This window comes from Staurois parvus, unplaced genomic scaffold (genome assembly GCF_062004578.1).
Source record: "Staurois parvus isolate SC_StPar_1 unplaced genomic scaffold, SC_StPar_1.0 ptg000293l, whole genome shotgun sequence".
Taxonomy (NCBI): Eukaryota; Metazoa; Chordata; class Amphibia; order Anura; family Ranidae; genus Staurois; species Staurois parvus.
The window spans coordinates 1638206-1662308 of record NW_028318089.1 but is presented as its reverse complement, the minus strand read 5'-3'; the positions used below and the strand labels follow the sequence as shown (position 1 = coordinate 1662308).

Genomic DNA, 24103 nt, shown 5'->3' with positions numbered 1-24103 from the left:
TCATTTCTGTGCAGACATTATTGCAGCAGTGTCTAACATATTTTCTTTCATGTGAAACCTCAAAGTATGGTGTACCAGGTCCATTTGAGTACCGGGAAATCGCTTTTCATGCATTTTTCATGATGAAAAAAGGCTCTGGACAGCATCTGGAAATGGAAGAGTTAAGAAAAAAATTCCAAACGCTTATAAAACTCAGCCGCGTTTACAAGCGTTTGGCGTTTTAAACGTTGATAAAATCTACTTCTGAACGCAAGTTTGGTGCGTTAAAAAAAAAGACTGTAAACTCAACTGCCTGTAAACGACTGTAAATGACTGTGTACATGGACACATAGGAAAACATTAGGGAGAGTTCAGGGGCTGCTGAAAAAATGCAGAAAAGCTCCTAAATGTGAGTTTATCAGCTTCAGTGTACATGGAGCCTTAGTGAACTGTCCCCAGTGTGGTTTTCCTGAACCGCAAGCGCAGTGTACCCGTGTTTTCGTGTAGGTTAGCTGCGTTTTGCCTTAGACTTCCATTATTCCCTGCGGTTTTAGGTGGACCTGCATGTAGGAGTTTTGTTGTGCTATCAGCGCACCAAAACTGCAGGAAATAATGGAAGTCTATGGCAGAGCATAGCAAACCTGCCCCATAACGGTGGGTATACTGTGCTCCCCCCTTGGTTTGGGAAAACCGCACCGTATCTGCGTGAAAGCGGCCTTCTTTTCTGTTAAGAGAAATAAATGTATTCTAGAATATATGCTGGGAAAATATGTCAGGCTGTTCTGTGGAGAGCTGTAGGCAGTGTATTGATTTTTGCTTTGTGTATGACATCTCCCCTAAGCCTGTATAGGTCCTCCAGCACGCTGCGATTTTTCTCTCACAGATGGCCTGTGCCAGATGTGCATAGCTGCTGGAGGTGGAGACGGGACCATTTCATACACTCCAGTTCCCTTCTTCCCACACTGTTCCCCTCCAAGTCAGCAGGTGACAGCCCCTTCGAGGAGCATTCCCAGTCTGTAACATGAGCTGCCTATTTTTCATCTAATGGTCATGTGTCATGGAAATGAATGGTGGTAAATTCCCCTTTTCCATGAGCTGTACGATAGGCAGAATTTCCCTATACAACAAGTTCAGACATGGCATCCGTGAAAAGATTACAACATGGAACAAGAGAAGACATGTGACTTCAGGGGAAAGGAGCCATGACACAATCGATAGGGTCACGGGGTTGTATGACAAACCAGGCTGACAATGCTGTAATGAAATGCCTCGCTCTCAACAGGCTAAGAAAAAAACGGGAAGGAGAAAAGTCTGCCGCATGTAAATTCCTAGCGTGGCGCTCAACCAAGGTTACCTTTGCACTTAAAGCTATGAAATGCCTCCAAAGAACAAGAAATGCTGAGGCCTCATTCACACGGGCGCTGAGACCCCCATACAGCCTGAATGAGACTTTTGTTTATGAATGAGGCGCCCCAATGAGCTCTTCAGGTTCTAGCGCACAGCCAGTTTTCATAGGATCGCATGGGGGGGCGGTGCGGAACACAGGCAATGTGCGCTCAGGACCATGCACCCACACCTGCACGCCTGTCAAAATCGTGTGTGCGTTGGAGTCCGTACAGCCACTGCGTGTTTATTCATTAACATAGACTGGCTGCACACCGCTCTGGGCGGCTCCACGCACAAACAGATTCAGAAACGTTCACCTACATGAAGAATATCCAAATCCTTCTTTTCCGTTTTTGTATTGGTTGATTTTGAGTAGTGAAGGGTTAAACCCTTTTTTTTTTTTCGGAAGCAGAAGATCAGACTTGAGTTAGTTGCCGCTTTTCTTTCTTCTAAAGCAAGGATGTCAAACTAGCGGCCCTCCAACTGTTGCCAAACTACAAGTCCCATCATGCCTCTGTCTTTGGGAGTCATGCTTGTTAGGCTACGTTCACACTAGCTTTGTCAGCAGGCGTTTGGGAAGCGTTTTTAATGCTTCTCATACGCCTATGAAAACTCTGCACATGGCAGCAAACAGTGCTGTTCACACTGAAGCTTTGCGTCGCGGCAAAACTGGCGCCTCATTTCAAGTCAGGAGGAGTTGAAGCCTCCCATTCAAGTCTATGGTGCCGCTCCTCAAACGCTTGGCAGGCGTGTGCGGTTGTGAGGCGTTTGCGGAGTGTTAATACCATTTAACTTCATTATAAGCATTTGTGGTGCGGTTTTAACGCTTGGCAAATGCTTATCAGACACCTCCAAACCGTGCATAGGGCGTTTGGGGAGCATTTGAGGAGCATTAAAAACGCTTCCCAAACGCCTGTCTAACACCTGTCAGACGCTATAGGGGCGTTTGGCAATAGTTAGAAATAAAGTCAAGTGTGAACGAGCTCTAACTGTCAATCTTGCAATGCCTCGTGACTTGTAGTTTGACAACAGCTGGAGGGCCACCAGTTTGACACCCCTGTAAACAGGGGCGGACTGACCATTCGGGCACTCAGTAGGGGGCCCCATGAGATGCCCCTGGTACCTTTCATAGGCTTTTTTGGGTGTGGTTCGGGCGTGGGCGAGGACACAGGAGCCCCATGATCCCCTATTGTCCGGGGCCCCATGAGTTGTCAGTCCGGCGCTGCCTGTAAAGTATTCCTTTCCTCCTTATCTGGTCCCATTATCACTTCCCCGTCTTTCCTTTTGTTGGGTTTCTCCTTGTCCTAGCAGGGTCCTATGGAGCCACCTATTTGTGCGTTCTCCTTTGCTTGGGCTACAGCACACCATACACAGGCAGTGGGAAGAAAAAGAGACGGAAGACATGCCTCAGCTCCTGCTTCAAGGTGAAGTGATTGACAGCGGCTAACGAGGCAGCGTCCTCCCTTTTCGAGGAATTTGTTTTTCCAATGTATGGACACAATCAATAGGGTCACGGGTTGGATGCGCATGAAAACAATGAATAATGGGATGCATCGTCACAATGAGTGCACACTCTCTGACTGACGCACAGAAAGCACTGTACTGTAGCTGTAGACTAATCAATCACCAGTCCCTCAACTCTCTCCTCCTATCCGCATGCTACTTTCATTGCAGCACAGTTGTTGGCTCCTTGTGCTGTTGTTCACTCTGTCTGAGTTCGGCTGTACAGGGACTGCAGGAAGATGATACCAAAGCATATTTTGGTACTTGCAGTGTGTGCATTTAAAAAAAGAATGTAGTATTGAATGCAGAGCTGCATTATTTTATGTGCTTTATATCTGCCCGTAGTCTTGCTTTTTGGATTTATTATTATTATTATACAGGATTTATATAGTGCCAACAGTTTGCGCAGCGCTTTACAAAATGAAGAGAGACATTACAGTTACAATACAATTTGGTACGAGAGGAAACAGAGGGCCCTGCTCGTTAGAGCTTACAATCTAGGAGGAAGGGTTGAGTGATACAAAAGGTAATAGCTGTTGGGGGGGGGGGGGGGGTGAGCTGATGGAGGAAATAAATGGCAGTGTACTAGGTAGAAGCAGGACAGACTTCTTTAAAGAGAGATGTTTTCAGGGATCATCTAAAGGTGAATAGGAGATAGCCGGACAGATTTGGGTAGGGAGTTCCATAGGATGGGAGAAGTTTGTGAGAAGTCCTGGAGTCCAACAATAAAGCAGAATCCACCCAGATGCCTGACTAGCAACTGGCTCAGCCTCCCACAGCATCACTGAGCCCCTCAGACAGCCCCTCCCACCCTCTCAACAGCTTGGCACTCCAGTTAGCACTGGAGGGACAGAGCAGAGAGCCGGTGACTGACAGTGACTGAGAACTGAGCAATCGGCAATCTTTAATCACTCCGTCCTTGGTGTAGAGCCAGCAGGGTACGTATGTGTATAGGTCCGTATGTGTTTTGTTTTTTAATTTGAACCCATGCTTCCCTTTTAACTTCCTGTCTCAGGGGCACAGCATGCAGTAAGGAGAAAAGTTAAGGAAATCCTTTTAGTTGTCACTCCAGTAAGTTTCCTGATTCAAAAATGTTCTCTTTACTTCTGTTCCAGCAACATTTTCCTTCACTTTCAGTTCCAGTAACAGTGATCAACAGAACATGAAGAGAGGGGAAATTTCTGACAAGGGACACAGACAGCAATAAAAATCTGATGAAGGTGTTAACCCTTCCCTTTACAAATCAAAAAAGCTCTACGGCCCTTTTACACTTGACGCAGTGGGCTGCAGTTTGATGCATTTTGGGCTGCAGTTTGATGCATTTTGGGCTGCATTCCAACTGCATAGACAGTCCAAAATCCAGGCTGTCCTATGGGCATAGTTCACATCATTGCAGTGCAGAAAAGTACAGCATGCTGCATTTTTCCACACTGCAAATGTGCACAAACGCATGCAAACACACTGCAATATAGACATCCTATCAGCTATACAGAATTAGCCTTGTCTATAAGGATCAATGAGAACTGAGTGCTGGGAAGAGAATTTGTGCCATTTGTGTTTTGTTGTAGCCAGCTAGGAGAGCAAGATGAATGGCAGAAGGCCAATCAGATTCACTTAGCAGGTAATGGTGTTCCTGACCCGGCTTTATAAGATAAAGTGCACTTTTTGTGTTCTCTTTTTCCGGGCATCTCCCCAGCAATTGGCTGTAATAGATCATAATTGCCAAAGACGTATCCTTTAAATGCAACACACTCAAAATGCAAATACAGTGCTCAAAAAAATGAAAGGAACACTTTGAAAACCCATCAGATCTCAATGGGGAAAATTATCATGCTGGATATCTATAGTAGTGTTTCTCAACCTTTTTTCAGTGAAGGCACCCTTTAAAATTATGGACAGTCCCGAGGCACCCTTTAAAATGATACAGTCTTGAGGCACCCCATTCTAAAATGGGGTGCCTCTAGACTGTCCATTTTAAAAGGGCACCCCATTCTAAAATGTGAAAACCTATTCTAATAGTTTTCTATAACATCGCAACATCCACACATGTAGGACACCCAATGTTAGAAGTGATTCATTCTTCCAAAGCAAATACACTTTTGCACACTGGTACTGACTAGTATTCCAGTGTTTCTCTTCTCCCTCAGTTTTCTCCATCACTGAGCTAATGTGACCCCAGCACTGGTGGGGGGATGCAGGGAAGGGTCAAACTAGGCTGCTGTGCAGGCAGCTGACATCCTCCTTATCAACTCATGAAGTCATTGGTTGTCAGGATGCCGGTGGCTAGAAGGTCCTAATGATGCACAATGAAAACCTGTGGCTTTCTGTATCTAAAAGGCAGGCTTTCATACAAATTTTGAGCAATTTTTAGACATTTTGTCAAGGCACCCCTGAAAAAATCTCACAACATCCTGGTTGAGAGACTGCTCTAAAATATTGGAGAGGGGCAGGGAAGGGTCAAACTAGGCTGCTGTGCAGGCAACTGACATCTTTCTTATCAACTGATGTTGTCATTGGTTGTTAGGAGGCTGGCGGCTAGAAGGTTGTAATGGCGCACAATGAAAACCTGTGGCTTTGTGTAACTAAAAGGCAGGCTTGTTCCACCAACTGGCTTGCCTACAAGTTTTGGGCAATTTTTAGACATTTTGTCAAGGCACCCCTGAAGAAACCTCAAGGCACCCCAGGTTGTCTGGGCATCCTGGTTGAGAAAGGCTGATCTATACTGATATGGACTAGGTAATGTGTTAGGAACGTAAGGATGCCCCATCGTTTGATGAAAATGAAATTATCAACCTACAGAGGACTGAATTCAAAGACACCCTGAAAATCAAAGTGAAAAAATGATGCAGCAGGCTAGTCTAACTTGCTGAAATTTCATTGCAGTAACTCAAAGTAGTACTCAGTAGTTTGTATGGCCCCCACGTGCTTGCATACATGCCTGACAACGTTGGGGCATGCTCCTAATGAGACGATGGATGGTGTCCTGGGGTATTTCCTCCCAGATCTGGGGGGGGGGGCTCGATTGTTAAAGCATATTTAAAGCAATTTTTTTTTGGGGGGGGGGGGTTCGTTATGAATAGCACAAGAGAGGGTTAGTACTCCTGTGAAGTTTTTATTGCTGTCTATATCTCTGTAAGGGGGAATTCATTCTCTGTTTGTCCTGGTAAGCATTGACGCTGAAAGTAGGGAAAGAGCCAACATGTTGTCAGCAGAACAGGAATAGACGGAAAGTCGTCAGAGAAAATTTATTCTGGTGACAATTGTCAGAAGATCTTCCTTACTTTCACTTACTGTTGTGTTTTCAGCACTGGAAGTGCAGGAAAATCTACACAATGACAGTGGTTTTTAATGATTCTCTCAGGGTCCATGACTAGCATTTTTCTGCACTGGAACAAGGGCAATCGCTGCTAGGGCACATGGAAAACCATTGTTTTTCATGTTCTCTTGTTCTACAATGCAGTTTGTAGGTGCAGTGCATTGAAGTACAATGAAATGCAGACATGCTGCGCTGTATTGCCCCCGACTGGAAGCCATCACCTGTCACCAACCCACCTTGCTCCTGTGCGGGGTCACTTTGTACACTTAAAGTTCCTGTAAAAAGAGAGCTGGCAAATTGCACATCACACTGCCCTTTGTCGCACTTCACTGCAGCCCAAAATGGACAGCTCTGGCAAGTGTTAATAGTAATAGACCCTCCTAGATTGTAAGCTCCAAGGAGCAGGGCCCCCAAATCCCTCTTGTATTGAACTGTATTGTCTCCTGTTATATTGTAAAGCGCTGAGCAAACTGTTGGCGCTATATAAATCCTGTATAATAATAATAGGGCTTAAGCCAAACCTTCTTTTTGGCTTTGGTGATAATTTAACATGATATTAAAGGCATTTTTTTAAATAACCAGCCAGCCCCAACGTCTGAAGTGATACTAAAGTCTTTTTTTCCTCCTTAAAAATAAAAAAACATTTTATACTTCCCTGCTCTGTGCATTTGTTTTGCATAGAGCAACCCCGATCCGCCTCTTCTCTGGTACACTGCCAGCGTTTCTGGTCCCTCCCTCCCGCCGAGTGCAACTTGCTATGGGGGCACCCAGGCTTGCTCCTTAGTCGCTGCTCTACGTGTCCATTCACACACACAGAGCCGTGGCTCAGCCCTTCTCTTTCTCCTCATTGGCTCACTGGCTATTATTGACAGCAGTGAGAGCCAAAGGCTCCCATTGCTGTCTCAACCAATGAGGAGGGAGTGTCCCCGGAGAGCTAAGGCTCTTGTGCACATTGCTGGATCGAGATGGAATTTAGGGTGGGCTGCTGCATACAGGTTTTTTACCATAGAATGCATGAAGGTAAAAAAACCTTTAGCCTTTAGAACCACTTTAAAGCTGAATACTGAGCTGGGATAAATAAATATTGTACAAATACAGGAGGCATACCAATTCTAACTTCGTTCTTGGTGTGCTTTGTGTGTTTCTTCCAGATCTAAGACGTCATTCAGTGTGAAGCTCTGCCTTTGTGCAGGAGCTTCCTGTAATGAAGACCGGTCACTGCTACCTTCTCTCCTTGTGCAGGGTGACTGGTCTTGTCTCCATCCCTTCCGGTTTTCTGCAGGTAATCTGTGGTAAGTGGGTCTTCTGAGCCCCTCCCACAGCTCTACTGTCTGCACAGGCTATGTGTCAAATTACTACTTTTTACAAGGTAATGACTGGGTTTGCAAATAACATTTGGTGCAGACAAAGTGCATGTAAATCCTTTGTGACTAAAGGATTTTATTTAAATAAGGGTTTTTGTGCTCAGAGTTGAACTTTAAGAAGCAGTTTGTAGGTGTTATAACTCTTCAGAATATATGCTGGGCTGTATGGGCATGTTAGAAAATGCACTAAAGACCTATTAGAAGGTACTTTTTGCTCCTGCCCTGCACTTGCCTAGTACCTGTCTAATTTCAGTATTTCAGGATCTTCCTATACGTTGCGTGTTTTTTGTCTTGTCTGTGTGATTCTCCCTCTAGGGAGGGGCAGTCTGTGTCCTGGTATTCCATGTATGTGAGATGAAGTCCCTTCCCCCTACTGACCTTCAGTGTAACTACAATATATAGTCCATGCTTCTGAATCCTTTCAGATGTTTCTCTTTCTGTGAATTACTGTCATTTTAGCAAGACACTTTTATCAGCGTTCTATTTCCTTCCGCAGCTAACAATTGTTTTCCCTCTCTCTAGCCCGTGGGCCGCTGGACCTTGCCTTAACATCTGGGCAGGTTTTTTTAAAAAAAGCCGATGTCCACTCTACAAGACGCCTTGGGGCCAAGAATTAGATGAGCCCAGCCATAAAAAGAGCCAGAAGCTGACCTGCAGGTAATCACATTGCTCCTGACCTGTCTATATCTCCACCAATTTTATATCTGGACAATTGCAGGCGCTCAACCTAGAAAATGCATGGTATGTGGGAACGTATCCGCCTTTCTGATGAAATCTATGTGCTTTGTAGCATGCTGCTGAATGCTCATCTGCTTTTCATATTTATCAGTGGCCTCCAGCCATGGACTGCTCAGGAGCCACTGTGACACATATGAGTGGTGGGGGGGGGGGGGGGACATTATAGAATACATTTTGCTGAGAGCTAACTCTAGTTGGGCTGCAAATATTAAAGTGTTCCTAAACCCACAACAGTAAAATCAGTCTGTATATGCAGTAAAGCATGCTTGTTATACTCACTGTGGAACCTAAGGGGTTAATTATCTGCATTGTGTAAAAAGGATGTTTGATCCTGTCTTCTCTGATCCTCCCATTCTTCTACTGTCCAAAATCAGTTTGGTGTGTATTGCTTGACAGTTTTTTTTTTCTTAGAGTGTATGTGATCAGCACAGGACTAATCAGCACTCTCCAGACAGAGGGTTAGGGGTCATGCAGCCTCATAGGAGAGGGGAGAATGAAAACTCCTTCTACTAGCTTTAACCAGTGCTCTTCTGGACACTGATAGAAGTCACAAGGCTGCTCTAACTTCTGATAAGAAAAGATATTTAGCAGTTTTTATATTTCCATGTTCTGTGTATTGTAGGAGACCGGATATAGTGAATGCAGGGTCATGGGCTTAGTAACACTTTAATCAGTTTTGTTTTATCACGGCAACATGATAGTTTATGTTTTGGGGTATATTGCAAAAAGAGATCACGCAAACATTTGGAGATGTATAACATTTAATTGAGTAATGACAGATATAGTGACAGAAGTACAAATGTAATAGCAAAAGAATATATAAAGACACTTAGCTGCAGGTAGAATAGATGCTCTTCCAAGGAGTCCCCACTCGTTTTATTACATCAGCTTGGTAGATGATCAGAACAGACGTGCTTTTTGCAGTTCTGTCGGGAGACTAACTATTATACAGGATTTATATAGCGCCAACAGTTTGCTCAGCACTTTACAATATAACGGGAGACAATACAGCGACAATACAGTTCAATACAAGAGGGATAGGAGGGCCCTGCTCCTTGGAGCTTGAAGGAACAGGGCCCTCCTAACCCTCTTGTATTGAACTGTATTAGAAAGGAAAAATATCCTCCTGCGCTCTTATGTATAGGTAGATAAAATAACTAGAAAAGCTGGCAGCATCTAATCCTATACCAATAGGTGTAAAGAGTATAATAAATAGATATAATTGATGCAGCGCTAAAATATAAGGCAACAACGATAATAGGTGACAAAAGGTGTAAACATTATATAACACTGGTCCTATATTGGACCATAACTAGTGATACAGACACAATGGTGACCCCAGTTGTAAAGTGCTGAGCAAACTGTTGGTGCTATATAAATCCTGTATAATAATAATAAGTATATTTACTCTGACCTGGCGGCAGCTGCAGGCTCAGCAACATAAATAAACGCTGCAAGCTTGCTTCCAGGTTTGAAGTGCGCAAGTTTCTTGCTGACCCACAATGTCACTGGCTACAGCACAATTTTGTCAGTAGATCCCAGCCAATGATTTTGCCTGTGGACCTACTGATCGGCTGTAGCCAGCCATAGCACAGAGTCATGCATTTACAAACACACAAGGCTCTATACAGAGCAGCAATCTGGCTGTTTCTTCTCCCTGCAAGGCCAGGAGAAAAAACAGCCAGGTCTCTTAAAAGCAGCTCATTTTACACCTGTTGGGCACACAGTTAACCCCTTGATGTTAGTCCCTTCCCAGACAGTGTCATTAGTACAGTGACAGTGTACAGTATTATATCTGAGCACTGTATTAGTGTCATTATGTCAGTATACATCCCAGCGAGGGTCTGTTAGCTCCAGATTTCCCACCACATTATCACAGTCCCATGATAAGTCGCTCATCACCTCCATTACAGAATAGTGTCATAACTGCATAAATTCCAGGATATATACCATAGTTTGTAGATGCTATAACTCAGGCCTTGAAATTTCCAGTTGCCTGCTCGCCAATGGCGAGAGGAAATTCTGGTGGGGCCAGTGTGTCCCCCAGGGCCATCTTGCTGAGCAGGCTCGGAGCTCAGGCCGGATCTGTCATTGGCACTGGGAGCGTCAGACTGCTTAATAGCCGAGTGCAGTGAAAGTAAAGGAAGGAGAGTGTGCTGTGCTCTCTGCCTCCCACTAGAGTGCAGTACCCGACTCTGTGAGTGAACAACGAAGTACTGCAACTTTTTATAGGGTGTGCGTGTGTGTGTATGCATGTACATGTGTCTGTGTGTATGTACTTGTGTGTATCTGTACATGTGTATGTGTGTACATGTGTCTGTGTGTGCATGTACGTGTGTGTATATATGTACATGTGTCTGTGTATGTATGTACATATGTCTGCGTGTGTATTTCTGTGTATGTACATGTATCTGTGTGTATGCGTGTCTGTACGTGCCTGTGATGTGTATACATGTGTCTCTGTGCGTGTATGTACGTGTTTCTGTGTGTGTATGTGTGTGAGTGTATGTGCATGTCTGTGTGTGTACAGGTGTCTCTGTTTGTGTGTGTTTGTTGATGGCGAGTAACTCTTAAGGCCTGGCTAGTAGCTCAGGACTTGAAATTTTAAGCCCTGCTATAACTTTCACACAAACCAATTAATATACACTTATTAGGACTTTTTTTATCGAAGACATGTAGCAGACTACATTTTGGCCTAAATTTATGAAGAAATTACTTTTTTTTTTTTTAATTGGATATGTTTTGGAACCGAAAGTAAAGAAAATAATAAATATTTGTGGGTTTTTTTTTTTGTTTTTTTTTTCAAACTTTTTCATATTTTTTCATTTACAGAAAAAATAAAAAACCCAGTAGTGATCAAATACCACCAAAAGAAGGCTCTTATCTGTGTGACAAATGTTATATAATAATGCCCTGGTTGTGAAAAGGGTAAAACCTTCCAGAGGTCAAGTAGCTATATATGATCATGTAAAATATCTAATTCTTAAATTGCTGCATTATCTATCCCCTCACCCCCACCATACCTTCTAAACTGCCAGACGGGGAGTCTCATCAATTGTTTTTGTAGACCACTTAACCTTGCTTGTGCTCCACTCTAATTTTTTATTTATTTTTTTTTTAATAATTTGCTCTCCTGAGAAAATTCTAACAGGAAGAGTTAGCTGCTTGACAAGACTCCCTGCGCTCTGCATCCGCACCTGGTAGGGGATCTCTAACTAGCTTCCTCACCCGTTGCTTGCGGATTACATCACAGCTTGGGATTAGGAAGAGTGTTCGAGAACTTCCACCACCCTCTGCCACCCAACTGTACATCTGACTGAGGACTATCCAGCACATGCCTACAACCCTTTGAGGTCCAAACACCATAGTTTGAAAACCACTGCTCGAAAGGGTTACTGAACATAAATTACCCAATGGTTTGTGTAATGGAGATTTTACTGATATTCCTAAATATATGTTTAATAGGGGAACATTTCAAAACACAGCTGACACAGTTCACTATTTTCAAAAAGCAGTATTTTTAGATGTTACTATAAATAAATAGTTTAATTTTTAGAAAAGTTGTATGTTATCCCTCACAAATGGCAGCCTTCTACCCAAATACATACTTGTAGCACCACTCCAGAGTTTTGTGGACCTACCTTGCAGAAAGAAGTTCTGGCTGTGTCCTCTCTGCCCATTCATTCGCATAGCAGGTCTGCTGTACAGAGGGGTATGTCCCCACCCATAGCAATAAAATGGACAAGCAGACAAGGCCAGGACTTTCTGCAAAGGCTGTGCAGCTCTGAGCAGGGCCACACAGTGAGGAAATTCGGAGTAAGACTGAGGGTAGGGGGGGTGCTACTTAAAAGAATGGTGAGAATATAGAAAGGGCAACTTAAAAGTGAAATTGTCTTTTTGAAGTGAATCTTGGTTGAAGAAACATGGATGAATGACCTCGACTGTAAAATGCTAGATCCCTGGCAAGCCACCTTTTTAGTCTAACATGGCAGCTAGCATAAAATAAGGAGCATTACCTAAAAGTGTGGTGGTCAACTTAGAGTTTGAGCTCAGTCTCCCCCCACAAAAATTCCATCAGCAGCTATAAATACTGTAGCTGCTGACTTTTAGTATAAGGACACTTACCTGTCCAGGGATCCAGCAATGTCCTCACCCAAGCCGATTCTTCAAGGCACCGGCATCTTAGGTATGGGAAACCGGCAGTGAAGCCTTCCAATTTCACAGCCAGTTTCCTACTGCGCATATGCGAGCCATGCTGTACTTTGTGAATGTCCTGCAGTCTTCTGGGACTTGTGTGTGTCCCAGAAGGCTGCAGGGGAAAGAGGAGGGGATTGAACTTCCTCACAGATAAAAACCAGTTACCAGCATTACCTTCCCCCAAAAAACTGCCAAATGTGGCAGAGGAGGAGGGCGGGGATGCAAACAAGTGTAACTTCCCCCTTTGCTGCTCATGACATCAAAGGACCACATACGATATTTAGTGAATGTAACAGTACACAAAGCTGTCAGAGACTACAGATGCAAAACGAGATGGCCAGGTACTTGGAACCATGGTATAGGAGTTGTTGGAGACTGGGGATATGATTCATGACTCATTATTATTATTATTATTATACAGTAATTATATAGCGCCAAAAGGTTTGCTCAGCGCTGTACATTATAGTGGGGGACAGTACATGAGACAATACAGTAACAAAACAATACACGAGGGGTTAGAGGGCCCAGCTCTTTCGAGCTTACAGTCTAGGAGGGAGGGGATAGTGGTACAGGAGAAAATGGCTGTGGGGGATGGAGTGGTAGGAGGAGTGGAGGAGATCGGCTGTTAGGTGAGAGTGGGGTAGGCTTCCCTGAAGAGATGGGTTTTCAGGGTGCGCCTAAAGGTGAGGAGGGTAGGTGACAGTTTGATGGATTGGGGTAGTGAGTTCCAGAGGATGGGGGAAGTCCTGCAGTCGGGCGTGGGAGGAGGAGACCAGGGAGCTAGAAAGTAGGAGGTCTTGTGAGGAGCGAAGAGTACAGGTTGGGTGGTATTTGGGTATCAGGTCGTTGAGGTAGTTTGGGGCAGCGTTATGAATGGCTTTGTATGTCAATGTTAGTAGTTTGAATTTAATGCGTTGGGCAATTGGAAGCCAGTGGAGGCAATGACAGAGGGGGGTGGCAGAAGCGGAGCGGTTGGTAAGGTGGATAAGTCTGGCCGTTGAGTTCAGGATAGACTGAAGCGGGAATAGCCTGGGTTGGGGTAGGCCGCTGAGGAGGGAGTTGCAGTAGTCCAGACGTGAGATAATAAGGGAGTGAATGAGTTGTTTAGTAGTTTCTGGGGTTAGGAACGTACGTATTTTGGAAATGTTGCGGAGGTGGAGCCTGCATGAGTTTGCCAGCGATTGGACATGGGGTTGGAAGGACAGGTTTGAGTCTAGAGTGACACCTAGGACTTTGGCTTGCGGGGTGGGACTGATGGTGGCGATGTTGGTCGTGATGGGGGGGGGGGGGCGCGGGCCGGGGGAAAATTAAGAGCTCGGTTTTGGAAAGGTTCAATTTGAGGAAATGGAGCGACATCCAGTCTGATATGTCGTTCAGTATGTGAGTGATACGGGCGGAGACTGAAGGGGTGAGGTGAGGGGTGGAGAGGTAAATTTGCGTGTCATCGGCGTAGAGGTGATAGTTGAAGCCGTGGGAGTGTATCAGTTTGCCGAGGGAGGAGGTGTAGATGGAGAAGAGAAGGGGCCCGAGGACAGAGCCTTGGGGGACCCCAACAGAGAGGGGGAGGTGGTAGCATTATAGGTAACACTGAAGGAGCGTTGTGATAGATAGGAGGAGAGCCAGGAGAGAGCCGAGTCTCTGATGCCAAGGGAGTGTAGTTTATTGAGGAGGGGGTGCTCAACTGTGTCAAAGGCCGCGGAGAGGTCGAGGGACTCATCACATAAGACTACTAGAAATCTCCACTATTCCAACCCCTTTACAAATCAACGTTTCCACATTTGTGCTTTAAAAATTATTTTTGTCAACTATGAGATTCCTCTCAACTAGATGTATTGTGAAAGCCTTAAAAAAAAAAAAAAAAAAAAAAAAAAAAAAAAAGGGAAGAGCAAAGAAAAAGTAAGATGGTGTGGGAAAAAAATAAACCAAATCATTTAACTAATGAGGGCCAGTCTAAAGACTATTTTTCCTTAAAGAAGAACTCCAGCATAGGCAAAAAATCCCCCATTGCACCCCCCCATACAAAATACTAAACTGTTAATAAAATTTTAAAAAGCCTTACCATTTAGGAGAAAAGTCTAATTAAATATTCATGAGTTCATCTCTGTAATTCAAAAGATAACCGCATCTGCTCTGCCAAGGAAGAGGTGTAACAGCAGGGATTACATCATATCCTCTTCTCTCTCTCTGCAGTAAAATAAAACTACAGTTTCCATCAACCAAAGGGAATTGTAGTGAAAGTGGGTGGGTACACTAGGCCTGTACATGTTGAGTCTCGGTCCGCCCACCACTGCAAGTGGTGCTGAATTATCACTGCTTCCTGGAGAAAGAACTACAGAAGGGATGTGCCACGACCAGTGGGTGGGGAAATAGGAGGCATAGCATCCACTGGTCTTACAAACAGGAAACCACAGGGGATTAACGGTTTGATTTGAAAATGATTAGGCTATTTCAGAGAAACTACTGAGTGAACCAGAAGATGGATGACAGTCAGTGAAAGTAGGAAATCAGCAACAAGGACGTGTAAAGAAGTTTTGGCCCAGAGTTTTGCTTTAAATAGCCTAAACTGGTTTAAACCTCAGATTTGAAATGAGTAAAGCATATCCCTCTATAGTGTGTACTTGTCTCACTCCAGAACAGTGTCATTTCTGTCTGCTGCCTCGTTCCTCTGCTATTAGCATGAATTACTTCTGACAAGTTTTCCTGACCCCAAGAGAAAAATGGTGACAGTGGAGGAACCTCCAGCAGATTGACAACCTCAGCTCTGTTTCTGTAAGCTGTGTGGAGGGGGAGGGGGTGTCCCTTCCTTCCCCTCCCCTCCAGTCAGCTCTCAGATCTCTCCAGTATGTCATTCAACTCTCTGCCCCACTTTTTTTTTTAACTCTCAGACAAACATAAATCAGCAATTTTAACGGATGTAGAGAAGCAAACACGGCTGGTAAACAGATACAACTTACGTAGGAGGAGTTTTATCTCACTTCACTGGGTATATGTAAGGGTATGCAACCACTTTTAACTAAGGACCTAAATTTGTTCTCATGTCATGTTCGTTAGGTATCCATGCAGGGTAAGGTAGTCTTCCTTCACAGTTGAACCTGGCACTGAGTAGAGCAGTTGGCTTCTGTAGAGGTAAAGCAAAAGAGGCCTGCGTCTTTACTTCAAAATACCCATTAGGATAGAGTTCTATCAAAAGTGCTGTGCCTCGTGTTCCTTTTTTACTTGCGTTTTAGCAGTTGTTTTGCTATGTTTTACGATCGCAAAATAAAGCATTTATAATACACCGCATAATAGCATTAAAATCCAATTAAAGTCATAGTTCACGTTTACCAAAAAACTGCCTATGCAGATAAGGGGCATCTGGGGATAAAAACAAACTTTTCAGCTATGACTAAAGTTGAATAATGCCCTTGCTATGGGTGTAGGCCATTTACATACCTCCCAAAGTCTGGCTGGAAAACTCCCAGGAGGTTGCTAGGATGTTGCTAAGAGAGACCTAGTTGTTACTGCATACCTTCACCATCACAGGAGTGAGTTCTCAAACTTTGAGCTCAGAGGTACTGCATCAGGGAAGAGGGAGAGCATGTGAGGGGGTTTTAATCAGAGAGAAAGCTCACTCCTGTGATGGTGGAGGTGAACAGTAATGACTAAAAACATCCTGGGAGTTTTCCAGTCAGGCTTCATGAGGAAGATAAATGCGTTACACCTATAGCAAGGGTATTATTCAACTTTAGTCAGATTCATACATACACACACTAGGGCCAATTTAGACAGGATCCATTTAACCTACCAGCATGTATTTGGAGTGTGGGAGGAAACTGAGGTACCCGGAGGAAACCCACACAGGGAGAACATGCAAACTCTAGGCAAGTGGTGCCGTGGCTGGGATTTGAACCAACGACCCTCATACTGCCAGGCGGAAGTGTTAACCATTTAGCCACTGTGCTGCACATAAATAGCCTGATCTGCTGAAAAAGACAGCTTGGCTGACGTTCACAGCTATGATAGCTATACACAGAAATGATGCACCACAAAGCAGAAGGCTGTGAAACCTTCAATCATGCCAATGGAATCATGGAAAAAAGTTCAACAGAAACATCAGAAGCATAGAGAGCCCTGCTATCCTGAAGAAGTATTCTCCATAAAATCATAGGACTATCGGGTATCTCCAACAAATGATGGCCAGTAAATCTTCACTAAATAAGGAGAGATGAGGAGAAAGTAAGAAGAAGGCCAAAGAACTCAGAGGGGCAGGAAGAGTAGGCCCCCCTGTGACGATCGCAGCGCCAGACCCCAGCCCTTCTCACCAAACTCGTGACCGAAGGGCTAGCCAATCTAAAACTGTGCTGTCATGTGCGTAACAATGCCACACCCAGCTGCACCCTGTACAAAGATTTTCCAGCTAATGGACCACAATCTGTGTATCTGCAGCCTGGGAGCGATTGTTACTGGGTCAGGGTAATTACGCAATTAACCCTTCACACTGCCACCACCTCCTTTTTGTACAGAGAAAGAGGAAACTCAGCAATATTAGCAATAACACTATGATGGTTGGATAATCATCTGTATACCACTGTCACCGCAGGCAGGTTATACAGAGGGTTAAACACACACAGTAGCGCTCTACTGAGGCAGGAATTCATAGTTTGCATTAAAGAGAGTTAGAAACAGTTCAACACTTTCAGAAAGTAAGATTTATTACTAAAAGGTCAAAACGGTGCAATAAAAATATTTACAGAAAAAGATGTAGCCATTATATATATAAATATACAGAAAACAATAGCACAGCAAAGAGATAACAGAGGGTTAAAGTACTTGCCATATGTCCTAGTTTAAGCAGATCAGGTTTCATGAGCCAAAAGGATTTCTTATCTCCCACTGTTAGTTCCGATGTTAAAGGAGATTCTTCAACTCTCACACACCTCAGCCTAGCCTAGCCTTTTCTAGCAACTCCACAAGGTGTCTCCCTGGAGCAGTAAACCAATAGCCTCATTTGGGGCGGGAGTTGTAGGTGGAGACCTCAGGCTATGACCAAAGCCTGTGCAAATTATATTATGGTTCATAATTTACCCTGGATGCATACAACATCCTATCCACGAGTAGATTATTATGCAGAATCACCTGCTGAACGGTTAGACATGAAACACAAAATATCTGCCCGAATGGTTAAGGAGATATAATCATCTGCTCTACCGCGCATGCCAGACAGGGGGCGCAACATACCAGGAGAATGGTCTCAAATTTAGCCGTCCGAATATGGGCTCCATGTTTAGGTAATTCTGTCCTACGTGAAGATATAAACTTATATGAAAAAGTGAGTTTTTAAATGTAAGTCTGTTTTTACGACCCCTTCAAAGGTCTTTTGAAATCGGTGAAGGACTTGGTTTATGGCTTGATGAGGCCTCTCTAGCAAGAGTCTGGCAGACATCTGGGGACCAGCTAACTGAGGTTTATAGCCCTGGAGCTCTCCCGCTGAGCTTGATGCCTGTGACCTGTGCCTCATCCAGACCACATGTCACTCAGAGAGGGAGGGGGGATGAGGAAAGCTATTTTGGGAGTAGGACATGATAGAAGATGGAAGACCCTTAACAAGATGGAGGACCGCGTCCATCTCTGTATACATGATTGCTATACCCCCAACTCTAGAAGAGACTGAAAAAAAGGGGAAAAGTGCAGGAAGAGCGAGCAAGTAGACCAGCACAAGGAAAGAAGTTCTCCAATGAGGAGAGCAAGAAGATGAGACCCCCAAAATGGGGGGGCAAATCCCAACACATTAGACATTAGTGAGTTTCGTAGTGAAGCGTGAGATCAGTTGATAGTCCACCCAGGGTTGCCAGACTGAAAGGAACCTATCATGGCTGTCTTCCAGCACCGCTGTCAGTTTTTCATTGATAAAGAAGCCTTGGATCCTAGACCTGACCTACTCAAATTGTAAAGTAGGGGACTTCCAAGAGCTGGATATAGTTTGTTTAGTGACCATAAAAAAAAAAACCCTATGAGCAAATGAAGTTTATGAGATAAGCTAAGGAGCGGCCCAAAAAGTAATGCTTCAATAGGATCTTTTTTGAGGTTAATAGACATGACTGAATATATAAGGTTATAAACCCTGGCCCATAAACGCCGAGCCACTGGACAAGTTCACCATATATGGATCATTGTACCATCTAAAGAACATCCACAAAAACATCTAGAGTCATAACCCGATATAAATTTAGCTAATCGAGTTGGGGTGAAATACCATCTTGAAATCCCCTTATAAGAGTTGTAATTCATAGTTCTTTTTACTCATATTCATGTTGGGTTGAACCTGGTGGTTTATTGGTGTTATTAATTTGCCAATGTGAAAAAGCCTGGCCGAAATCAAGATTTTACCAGTCCAAATCCTCTCGGGCTCCAGGAAATGTTTTGTCTATAGAAAAAGGATTTCTCGTTTGTTTTCTAAATTGGTTTGGCAGGAATGTGTGGAAGATGTGGTGAAAGAGGAGTCATCAACTTTGTATTGAGAATTCATGGGTGGATCATGTCAGAAATGGCTACTTCATTGTAGGCTATATTTGATTCACTTCTCGATATTTGATCCTGTGATTCAGTCCAAGGAAAAAACTTAACTTAAGCTCCAATTCACACTTGAGTGTTTTTCTGCTCGTTATCCTGGGCCTATGCCTTACTACATTTGACAATGCAGAACCATATTATTTTTAATTGTGCCTGTTCACATTTATATCAGTTGCTCTATGCTTTTTTTAACATTTACTGACATTTTTGATCCCATAGACCTCAATTGGAATGATTGTCGATGTTCCATATGCATCTTTTCTTTAGGAATTCTCTTGCTCTAGAACTGCTCTCCTCCCCCTGAAGCAAAGTCGAGAAGCATGATATATGTGTAAAACACTTATAATATGCCTGAAAAACCTCTGAAATAAATGCCTAAAGGATAAGTTCACCTTAAAAAAAAAAAAATATGCTTTTATTATTCTCTTTTACTCTGCAACCTGTTCCCCTAGGTTCACACCTAAGCGTTTTCACCCGGTGCGTTTTTTTGGTTCTATAGACTTAACTCTGCGTTATTTTTATGGGGGTTTTTTTGTCACATTTTAATGCGTTTTTAAGTCTGCCTAGCAACAAGAAAAAAAAAAAAAACATAAAAAAACATGGCAAAAATGCAAGTGCAAAACGCAATGCAGAAACGGCTCAAACACAACCTGCGTAGGTGTGAACCTAGCCTAAAGCATTGCACCCATGATCAGCAGATTACAGGTGCAAGGTCAGGATGCTACAAACTCTGTCAGCTGTCTGTCTGTACCTCCTATACAGACACAGTTGCTGAAGTCTAGGAAGAGTCAGTGAGCTAAGAGAGTGCTCCCCAGCGCCCTTGCAGTTTATTAACCCCTTGCCCTCCAGAGGATTTACCCCCCTTCCTGACCAGGCCATTTTTCGCATTACGGCGCTGCTTCACTTTAACTGACAATTGCGCGGTCATGCAACATTGTACATAAATCAAATTTATATCCTTTTCCCCCCACAAATAGAGCTTTCTTTCAGTGGTATTTGAACACCTGTGCGTTTTTTTTACATTTTTTTTTTTATAAATAAAATAGACTGACAATTTTGAAAAAAATATATTTTTTGACTTTTTGCTATAAAACATGTCCAGTGAGAAAGTTTTAATAACATTTCTTCATAAATTTAGGCCAAAATGTGTTCTGCGACATGTCTTTGCTAACAAATATCCCAATACATGTAAATTAATTGGTTTACGTGAAAGTTATAGTGTCTTCAAATGGTGGTATATATACTGGGATTTTTATATTTTTTTTACTAGTAATGGCGGCGATCAGCAACTTATTGCGGGACTGCGGCAGGCATTCTGACACTGGGGGGGGAACTAACTAAGTGCCATTGAGATCCCCAGTGACACCACTACAGTAATCAGTGCTAATAAAAAGCACTGACACTGTAATAATGACACTAGGCAGGAAGGGATGTAGAGCAATACAAAGCAGCCTTTTCGTGCTGACAGGGATAGATCTGTATTGTTTATATACAGACCTCTCCCCTATCAGCTCCGCCAATGATAATCGAGTCCCAGCTGAGAATCGGCAGTCGGGACCTGGTGATTGACATGCCGAGGAGCCAATAGTGGCACGGGTAGGGAGCTCGCGCGCCCCCTACCTGCTTACGTGCCCTCTACCCGCTTGCGCTCCCTCTACCCCCTGTCATCGAGTCCCAGCCCAGAATAGACAGCCGGGACCTGGTGCTTGACATGCCAAGGAGCCAATAGCGGCGCAGGTAGGGAGTGCGCACGTTCCCTACCCAGAAAGACAACATCACATGATATACGTGATTTTGCGCATCCTTGCCACCCTGTATCAGTACTTCTACTATAGGATGTTCGGGAAGTGGTTAAAAACTACAAGCCATCTGCCACAATGGCAGATGGTAGTTGTAGTTCATTCCTTCACAGGAAACTGTGAATGACATAGCCATGTTTAAATTGTGACAACGGGTGCGGTTGGAGAAGATCCCCTGCCTGCAGTCACAATGAGGGATCTGGCAGGGGGACAGGGTCTGAGCAAGTGATCTTTGGTAACATGTTACACCCTAAATATGAGTTTACCATGTTACCAAAGGTGAATTTATCCTTTAAAACCACCATTTATTTTCAAATGTCCCCCCTGCCTGACACTTCTGACAGATGCTGCTGCATGGAGGTGAGTATAAGTTGTGTGAGGTTTTTTTTCTTTCTTTTTTTTTTTTCCGTTAATTCTGATGCCCCAGTACTTATGCTCTGTGCATATTTATTAGATTTACTGGTCTTTTAGGTCATTACTGTTGCTGCAAGTGTTGATTCTGGCTTGCAGAAACTGTGGCTTTTTTCGTTGTTTTTTGCTGCAGGGGATGTGAATATTATATGTTATTGAATGTTACATGTTGTATATGGTGAGGACATGTGGGTGTTGGTATTTGTGGTAAAACACTAACTGGGACTGTGGTAATATCTCCGGAAATGGGAGTCACAGCCTGTTGCTGCAAGAGACAGTCATTCTGTATCGGTCATCCTCTGTACTTACCGTATCTTGAGCTCTTCTGCCTAGTTTATTAGTAGAAGTTTGGTTAATTGAATTTAATCTGAATTGAGATGACTGTTACATTTAGGAGTAATGGGTGATGCAGGAATTAAGCAGTTTGAAGTTTTATAGTATTTTTTTTTTTTTTTAGATGTTTTTTAGATGTTTTATCTGTTGCATGGCACCTAATTATTTGTAAATGTATCTTAATAATTTTGCGTTTGTGTTAATTTTAAAGACAATTGTAGGGAAATTTATCAGTGATTATGTTGCTGTGGTTTACAGGAGATGTTTGGGGGTTCACAAAAAACAAAACCTATATACTCACTACCATGCTACAGCATTCATTTGACACTACAGCTGTCCCACACAGGTTCTAAGATTGAGATCACATGACTGTCAGTTCTTAGTCTGCAGGCAGTGAAGATCCGTGACGGTCAGTCACTGCTCCTGCTCTGCTCCTCCAGCTCTCGCTACAGAACAAGACTCGGGAAGGGGATGGACATAGGTGGCTCCAGCTCTCAGCCATACCCTGAAAGGCGAAGCCAACTGCTCAGCTGGAAGCTGGGTCGATTCTGTAAATATCATCCACCACCATCGGCTGACTCTGGGTCACAGAATTAAATGTAAAAAGTTTGGCCCTATATTTTAGTTTCCATAAGCTACACAATAGAGACAACCGTGATCTTGAAGATTAAAGTGCTATTAAAGGTAGAAATGTTTTTGGGGGGTTTTTGTTTTGTTTTTTTGTTTTTTTAAAATAACAAACATGTCATACTTACTTGCTCTGTGCAATGGTTCTTCACAGAGCATCCCCAATCCTCCTTTTTTCAGGTCCTGCACCGGAGCTCCTTGCCACTCCTCTTCTCCAAGTGCCCCCATAGCAAGCCGCTTGCTATGAGGGCACTCGTGCGTGCTCGCTCCTTAACCCCTGCTCCCTTTTTATTGGCTGTGATTTTCAGCAGCAGGAGTCAATGGCTCCCTCTGCTGTCTCTCAGCCATTGAGGAGGCAGAGACTTGGGAGAGCAGCTACTCTTGTGCACATCGCTGGATTGTGATGGTGATCAGGTAAGTATGTGGGGGGAGCTGTGTACCAAAGGTTTTTACCTTCTTGTTGAGAATGCATGAAGGTAAAAAAATCCTGAGCCTGTAAAACACTTTATTTAGTATTTGAGTTAAATTGTGAGGATGAATTCTTCCATGGTGCCTGCAGCTACAGAGGTCAGTGAAGGTGTACTTAAATACTTGTCCATAGCCTTGCCACTAGTTACCGTTGAAGTATAACTAAAAGGTAACCGTCTGGAAATTTTCGGAAAGTTTGTAAAAATCAGTTCTTTTTACAAGTGTCTGGTAAATATCAGGGGCTTATAATTTTGTCATGCTTTGTTGACTTTTATAAGTCTAAACCAGTCAAATTACTTGTAATGGGTATTGTCGGTATTTCCATGTCGTGTTTATACTGTTTAAATGTTGATTGTCTTCGTTTTTAATGTCATTTTCCAGGTTGTCAGTAAAAAATGTGCTCCGTCAGTAAATTTTATGTTTGCTCCTTGCCCATCCCCGAAGGATTGGACTCTAAGCTTGCATATCTAGAGGGATGTGGGTGATGCTGTCTTTAAGGCAGTATGAAGATGTCAACAGACATAGGACTGCTTGCAGTATATGGAGTATCAGTCATCCTAGATGTATGAAAGGTCATTGGAGGGATCAGCAGGAACCAGGAGGGAGGGGGGGTAAAATGTTATGTTAACAAACTTATTAGATTTGCCTGGAAGTATTAAATGGGCTCAGGATTCTCAAAGTGCACTCATTCTTTAAGTAAATTGGAGGAAGAACAACTTAAGTGATTAGATCGATAACTAGAGTGTGCTGCATCACAAAGGCTGACAATGGCCTTTGCTACCACAAGTAGTAGCTTGCCTTCACTCCCACCTATTTTCCCTTAAAGGGCCAGTCCACCCAAAAGAATTTTTACATTTAAAGTGGTTGTAAACCCTTATATACTGTATACCCAGTGAAGTGGCTGGCCTCAGGTGATACACAGAGATGAAACAAATCCTCCTACCTACAATGCCTTGAAAGAGTATTCATACCCCTTGAAATGTTCCACATTTTGTCATGTTACAACCAAAAACATTTTTTTATTGTATTTTATTGGGATTTTATGTGAAAGACCAAGTGGAACATAATTGTGACATGGAAAGAAAATTATAAATGCTTTTCAAAATATTTTACAAATATCTGAAAAGTGTGACATGCATTTGTATTCAGTTCCCCCGGAGTCAATACTTTGTAGAACCGCCTTTTCGCTGCAATTCCAGCTGCAAGTCTTTTTGGGGATGTCTCTACCAGTTTTGCATGTCTAGAGAGGGACATTTTTGCCCATTCTTTGCAAAATAGCTCAAGCTCTGTCAGATTGGATGGGGAGCATCTGTGAACAGCAACTTTCAAGTCTTGCCACAGATTCTCAATTTGATTTACAGTGCATCCAGAAAGTATTCACAGCGCTTAACTTTTGCCACACTTTGTTATGTTATAGCCTTATTCCAAAATGG

At 43.4% G+C, this 24103-nt stretch overlaps 1 protein-coding gene across 1 annotated transcript in view; it reads left to right on the top strand.

Moving 5' to 3' along the window:
* RHBDF2 (rhomboid 5 homolog 2) overlaps nucleotides 1–24103 on the top strand; it is a 148010-nt gene that overhangs the window by 31928 nt on the left and 91979 nt on the right. The window contains exon 2 of the mRNA XM_089682658.1: nucleotides 8071–8205. The gene's annotated coding sequence lies outside the window, so the exon portion shown is untranslated. The remainder of the gene's footprint in view (nucleotides 1–8070; nucleotides 8206–24103) is intronic.